This window comes from Lotus japonicus, chromosome 3 (genome assembly GCF_012489685.1).
Source record: "Lotus japonicus ecotype B-129 chromosome 3, LjGifu_v1.2".
In the NCBI taxonomy this organism is placed as follows: Eukaryota; Viridiplantae; Streptophyta; class Magnoliopsida; order Fabales; family Fabaceae; genus Lotus; species Lotus japonicus.
Genome location: NC_080043.1, coordinates 82,283,556 through 82,291,549, shown reverse-complemented (window position 1 = coordinate 82,291,549; position 7,994 = coordinate 82,283,556). Strand labels below are relative to the sequence as shown.

At 33.8% G+C, this 7,994-nt stretch overlaps 1 pseudogene; it reads right to left on the bottom strand.

The window, feature by feature from the left end:
• Positions 1–1,703: 1,703 nt before the first annotated feature.
• LOC130742816 (isoliquiritigenin 2'-O-methyltransferase-like) lies at positions 1,704–5,978 on the bottom strand (annotated as a pseudogene).
• Between the last annotated feature and the right edge of the window lie 2,016 nt (positions 5,979–7,994).

Genomic DNA, 7,994 nt, shown 5'->3' with positions numbered 1-7,994 from the left:
ACCTCTCCCCCACCTCCTCCCCTTCACTCCCACACCACCACCAAAAAATCCAGAAATCTCCAATGTAAAATACCTAGAAAATACCCATAACCCAGGACAAATTAAACCCAGCCAACCAACCAACCCCCCCCCCCATGAAATCAACCCAACCAACCCACAGAAAGAGGAAACCACATAGCACTGATCGAGTCGCTGACTGTGGTGTCAATGAGAACGAGAGCAATGTTTCAGAACGAAGGTGGAGTGTTGCGAGATTGAGAGCCTAAGTGCTAGAGGTTAAGGCAAAGAAAGCAACGAAGGACGATTGTCGTCGCCGAGAGGAAGCAAGGACTTCGATCGAGAGATGGGCAAGGGAAAGGCTCACCCACGCCGTCTAACAGAGCAAGGGAACCCTTGCGTTGATTCACCAACCAAGAAGGAAGAGACATATCAGGTCGGCCCTAAAGGAAACAACTTATAATCAAAATTGATGGTGAGTCAAAATTATAGTCAATCCTCACCTCTGTCTCTTAGATGAATGTTTGAAATTTAGGGAAAATGTTGAGGGATTGCAGGTTTAGGGTGGTAAATGAAAAGGGTGAAGAGTTCTTGTTGAAAATGAATCATGATGAAGTTGTAGCATTCACTTGGGGAGATTGGTGAGAATATGAATATCCTTGGGTATGAGTCAAGAAGGGTCTTTCTGGTCTTACCCATACCAATGCTTATGGTGTGGCTTGAGAAGATGTAAACCAAACTATGGAAATTATTTTTGGTCTGAATTATGAAATCGTGTATGTGTGAAGGATTGAATAAATATATCAAAATCATTTTCATCTTTCAGATGTATATACAGAAACATTTAATACAAATTTTATGAATTCATCTCCAAACCAATCCTTTAAAATTGTTTCATATCAATTTTTTTGATAACATGTTTAATATCATTTTGAACGTGAGATATTACATTCAATTTTTTATTTTATTTTTTTATATAAAAAATAACCATAATCATTAAAAAAAACTTTGTCAACATACATCTAATAGTAAAAAAGTCACAATTGACTTTTATTAATTATTCTAATGTCATGAAAAACCATTAAATGTCAAATTAATATAATACTTATTTTTGAAAAAAAGACACAATTGACTTTTATTAATTATTCTAATGTCATTAATAACTATTAATACATTAATCATTTTCAAAAATATGGAATTATTTAATAGTTAAATTATTAAAAAATCAAAAAATATAAATTTGACATCATCTACTTACTAATTATAGTATGAGAGAGAAAGCTTATGAAAAAAAGTCATAGAATGAGGGGGCCGGGTGACACTTGTCGGAGTTGTCATTTTTTTGTTTCAGAAATATTATATAGTATATAATTTGTACTCCATTCCAAAATGGTTGTTATTTAAAGTAATACACACAGTTTAATAGTTCATTAATTAATATTAAATTTGGCTAAAACACTCTTATTTAAATTTTAGTTTTTTAAAGAGAAAGAATGATAGTTATTTGTTAAGTACGTGATTGGTGATAATTGTGATTGGTGAGAATTATGATTGGTGAGAATTGAAGGCGGTAGGTGAGAGATATAATATTAAATGATGGTATATATGGAAGAAAATGAAATAATTAGTTGTCTTGAATTCTTAAAACAACAACCATTTTAGAATATATTTGAAAAACTAAAACAACAACCATTTCGAAAACAGTAGGAGTATAACCTAACAAACTTTATCAATAATGAAAATGAGTTTTGAGTACAAGATGTAACCAATTACAAACACAACAAACCTAACAAGGGAAAAATATAAGAGAACCACCAAAGCCCTTGTACAATTAAGCCACCAGAAATCAAGAGACCTTAAAAAAACAAAAACATCAAAGCAGAACTCATAATTCTGCATAATTACATAGAAAAATAAATTGCATAATGTCTTTCAGCATTTTCCCCCTCAAACTTTTTCCAACTCTAACAATACTTATTGAAATTCAAAGTCATTGTATTGTTATTTTTATTTGTGAAACTCCATCACTCCTGATATAGCTAAGAAATCACTGCAAGGAACACAAAATTTGGAAAATCCAGCCCTCATGCACAAAATCTTAAATTCATCCTCTGTTCTTTCCTTTCCACCATTTATAAGAAACATTACATTATCAATAGCACAAATATGCTTAGAGATGTTGCTTGGATTTGGGACTTCTGGCATTATGTAGTCCAGAACAATCACCTTTCCACCTTTTGGCAAAGCTTTGTAGCAGTTTTTTAAAATCATCACACATTCTTCATCTGCCCAATTATGGCATACAAGCTGAAATGACCAAAGACAATGGAAAAATGTGATTAGTACATATTTTATATTATATATATATATATATAATATAAAATTGAACTTTCATATAGCTCACTAACCTTTAGCAAAATGGCATCACCCTTTGGAACGCTTTTAAACATATCTCCTGGAACATGCTCAATCCCTTTAAGCAAAACATGTATTTTCTAATTAATTAGTTTTGGCTAAATGAACATAAACCAATATTTTTCTAGAAATTTAACATAATTGTTCCCTTTTTTAAAATGTTGTCTAAATCACTCCAGTTAATATATATGAGGCTCAACCTTAGATCGCCCTGTATGTGTCATGAGCTAGAACTTCCTATGATACATGTCAAAATATTAGTGAGTCACCTAAGACTTTACTTGTGGTGATTTCTACGATTACTTTGTTAAAAAATAGTAGTTCAGACATAATGAAAACTAAAAGGGAATAATATATATTACCTGGAAGAGGTATTACATGTTGAATTACTTGAGGCAAATCAAAATTAATTCCTTTTATTGAAGGATATTGAGAGATAATTTTTTGTAAGGCCTGACCAACTCCACCACCTACATCAACCAATGTTGATACTCCCTCAAATCCTTTATACAGTTTAAGGATTCGCTTCATTTCTAATGGGCCAACTTTAGCCATTGCTTTGTTAAATAAGAGATTTAGATCTGTATCTTTCTTCAAATACTGGTAATTGGACAAGCCGTGAAGTTTCTGGAAATGGTTGTTGTACATGTTTTAGTAGAATCATGCCTGCAATATTAAATGCTGCTATTGACCTCAATTTGTTTGAGATCATAGCAAAGGCGAAAAAATGTGGTTTAATGTCTGCCTCTGAGATTGCTTCTCTTCTTCCAAATTCCCAGCAGCACCAAGAATTGGCTAACAGGCTTGAACGCATGTTGCCTGTGTTTGCTAGTTATTCTCTTTTGAATTGCTCCATTCGAACCAATGAAGATGGAAAGAGAGAGAGGGTTTATGGTCTCACACCCGTTGGTGAATACTTTGCGTGTGATAGCAACAATGGAGGAGGCTCTTTGGGTCCACTCTCAACTTTGATGCACAGAGGATATCACGATATTTGGTAATCAACATAATAATATGCTCATCTAATTTGTCTCACTTTGAGTTTTACCTGGCTAGCATCTATTACATTAAGTATTTTTTTATTTTAATATCTCTTTAAATTTACAATGCAGTTTCTTTCAGTTTTTTTTTCTAAATTACTTTTATAATTTTGTTTTTAATTTTAAGATGTCTATTCAACATTTTAAAAATCATTATTTCAAAAATAGCTGAAATCCGATTGTTTGGAAAAACCATTATGATTAACTTATAAGGAAAATCTACAATAACATATGAGACAGAAAATAAAAAAAGTACTTTTAATTAGTGTAACTAAACACAAATCAACTTAGCTAAGTGGGTTGATGTAGTGGCTCAACACTCCATTCCTTAAGCAAGTGGTAGGGTTCAAATCTCAACTCTTTTGAATGTAAAGCTCATTGGTTAGCCCCTACCGTTTAATGAGTTGACTGTGGGGCTAGAGATCGGTCTTATGACAATGCAAGGTTGTGGAGATACCTTCGTCAGGAAACACAAATTAACTTATCCTTTTCTCAAAATCTCAGGAAAAAAAATCACTATTTTTAGATAGTTAAATATGTTCATAGTACTTTAAAATATGGGCATGAACTGGATCTGACCTCTCTAAAAAAATTCCATAACTTTTAGAGACCAAAGTCAATTCAATGGCTTCATTTTCTAGCGGTTTAAATCGATATTAAAATCAAGAATAATTAATTAGTGACAGTTAAAAATCACGGCTAATACACAAAACTGCCATAAAAGGTATGACAAAGACTAATTTCACCTATTTCATTAATGTTGGACTTTCAAAAATATTATAATAATAAATAATAATGTTGAAGATGAAAGCTATAATATTTTTAGAGAGACTAAATTTAATTCACCCCTATTTTAAAGGGACTAAAACCATATTTAATCTTTAAAATTATTATTTCTAATATGAAACAAACGCATTAAACTCTTTCAACAAAATTTCATGAAAATTTGGCAATGATTTTGTTTTGTTTCTTTACCAGGAATGATGTAAAGGATGCAATTGGACAAGCCGTGAAGTTTCTGGAAATGGTTGTTGTTATTTGGGTCCACAATTGCATCCTTTACATCATTCCTGGTAAAGAAACAAAACAAAATCATTGCCAAATTTTCATGAAATTTTGTTGAAAGAGTTTAATGCGTTTGTTTCATATTAGAAATAATAATTTTAAAGATTAAATATGGTTTTAGTCCCTTTAAAATAGGGGTGAATTAAATTTAGTCTCTCTAAAAATATTATAGCTTTCATCTTCAACATTATTATTTATTATTATAATATTTTTGAAAGTCCAACATTAATGAAATAGGTGAAATTAGTCTTTGTCATACCTTTTATGGCAGTTTTGTGTATTAGCCGTGATTTTTAACTGTCACTAATTAATTATTCTTGATTTTAATATCGATATAAACCGCTAGAAAATGAAGCCATTGAATTGACTTTGGTCTCTAAAAGTTATGGAATTTTTTTAGAGAGGTCAGATCCAGTTCATGCCCATATTTTAAAGTACTATGAACATATTTAACTATCTAAAAATAGTGATTTTTTTTCCTGAGATTTTGAGAAAAGGATAAGTTAATTTGTGTTTCCTGACGAAGGTATCTCCACAACCTTGCATTGTCATAAGACCGATCTCTAGCCCCACAGTCAACTCATTAAACGGTAGGGGCTAACCAATGAGCTTTACATTCAAAAGAGTTGAGATTTGAACCCTACCACTTGCTTAAGGAATGGAGTGTTGAGCCACTACATCAACCCACTTAGCTAAGTTGATTTGTGTTTAGTTACACTAATTAAAAGTACTTTTTTTATTTTCTGTCTCATATGTTATTGTAGATTTTCCTTATAAGTTAATCATAATGGTTTTTCCAAACAATCGGATTTCAGCTATTTTTGAAATAATGATTTTTAAAATGTTGAATAGACATCTTAAAATTAAAAACAAAATTATAAAAGTAATTTAGAAAAAAAAACTGAAAGAAACTGCATTGTAAATTTAAAGAGATATTAAAATAAAAAAATACTTAATGTAATAGATGCTAGCCAGGTAAAACTCAAAGTGAGACAAATTAGATGAGCATATTATTATGTTGATTACCAAATATCGTGATATCCTCTGTGCATCAAAGTTGAGAGTGGACCCAAAGAGCCTCCTCCATTGTTGCTATCACACGCAAAGTATTCACCAACGGGTGTGAGACCATAAACCCTCTCTCTCTTTCCATCTTCATTGGTTCGAATGGAGCAATTCAAAAGAGAATAACTAGCCAACACAGGCAACATGCGTTCAAGCCTGTTAGCCAATTCTTGGTGCTGCTGGGAATTTGGAAGAAGAGAAGCAATCTCAGAGGCAGACATTAAACCACATTTTTTCGCCTTTGCTATGATCTCAAACAAATTGAGGTCAATAGCAGCATTTAATATTGCAGGCATGATTCTACTAAAACATATATAGCACCAAAGCAGCTTGGTAAGCATCATCAACCTCTATTGTGGGAAGTTGATGATTTTGTTTGATATTGTTGGGACTCATTTTCCCTAGTCTATTGGATTTCTCTTTTTGATTTATAATTATGATTCACTGATCAGTTGTTGTGCTCTTTCTTTAGTTTTGGTGTTCTTTATATAGGCATAATTCTCCTTCAATATCATCGGTGTTAATGCACGTGGGTCAGAAATTGGCAACTAGCAAATGCAAGTAGTCAAATATTTACGGCATGCCACTTCAATGATGAGAAAGTTTTCTGTGGAATTAATGCATATGGTTGGGAAGATGGGTACAACGAAGGAAACCATAGAGACATCTTCCAGATGTTCATTGCATCCTAGTAGAGTGAAGCATCCCAACATCGAGTGCACCCAACAATTGAGAGCATCACACTTTAAGTTTTTAATCTGTTGTTCTTCTCTACTCTTGTCTTACATATTGTTTGGTTTAAAGGAGGGGAGGGGAGAGATTTGAATGGAGGGGGGAGGGGAAGGGAGGAGAGTGATTTTAATACTTATTACGTTTGGTTCACAAAAGGAAAGATAAGGAAAAATAATTTATTTTTATTTGATTCATGAAGAGGAAGAAATTTTATAATTAAAATTATTTTTATACCCTTTTATATATTTACATACCTGCAATTCTGACCGCTTAAGTCATTATTGCATCAACACAACCAAAAATGACTTTGAATTGCAATAATAGATGATATTAGCACTGTGCTATATAAAACAAAGCTAAGTTCATGTATTACTGGTAAGCTCATTAAATTGATAAGTACCTTGGAAACTTGGTTGACAACGTCTGGAATTCTAAAATATAACATTTTGCAGATTTAACAAATTAAAGCCTGAAATTCTAAACATATAATTTTACAAAAAATTGAGGTTGGAGGGATTTTGCTCCCCTCCATTATTGTAACACCCCAATTTCCAGGTGTCACTTTAGTAACAAAAAATAATCTTTACGCGGAAAACAAGTAATTTTTTTCGTTTTCTTTCCTTTAAATCAAAACGATAAGGAAGTAAAGACAAAACCCAACTACTAAACTAACCGATATACATCAAATATAAACATGTACAGCCTCAGCTGCACTTCCACGCCCCACACACTCGCAGTGACTCCAAAGTAGTGTGCCCGTAGGCAAATATTTACAGATCCAGAAGTGTGAGTGAGAAAAAGTATAATTACAAACCACTAGGAGAAAGTCGGCCTCAAAATGGCCTAAGCAAAGACCCCTATGGTCCGACTGACTCACTGTGATCCCTCCGTAAGAGAACCACACAAAAAACCATGCATCGGGAACCTACCCTGTCCCAAAAGCAAAACGAATCAGAGCTATTACAGTAACAACCAACTCCAAAAGACTCTAACCACCCATACCCCACACTACTATCATCGACCCTCCCTCGATCAGGCATGAAGTCCGGGTCCTCGTCGAAAGCTTCAGTAATAGTCGTTCCGCTCCGGGTCTTTCCCGCACAACGAATCATCACGAACCGGCTGACAGATGCCTGGCAGCAGGCCGACCGCCCAAACACAAACATACAAACAAAGCCAAGGCGCTAGGGTCAACTTACAGAATACAATAGATATACAATCAACTTGTGATAAAGGGGATATATACATATGTTGTATATATATACATATAAGTTATGTATTGCCTACTCTAAGGTATATACATAGCATGTTCTCGAATCTCCTACACAGTTCAATCATTAATACCTAACGATGTTCATCAACATCAAATCATCATAATCTCAACATATGAAGTTAGGTGATAAGGTTAGTCAAACAATGTATCGTCCTCCCAACACACACGTATCCAACTAAACCAATGTTCCCTGTCGTTGCCCTAGGGTAAACGACGATGAAATCTCACGCTTCCATGAAGTCTCACGCTTCAATGGGGTCTTACGCTTTCACGAAGTCTCACGCTTCAGTGAAATCTCACACATTCACGAAGTCTCACGCTTCAGTGAAGTTTCGCGCCTTCACGAAGTCTCACGCTTCAGTGAAGTTGCACGCCTCCGCAAAGTCTCCCGCTTCAGCAAAGGTGTA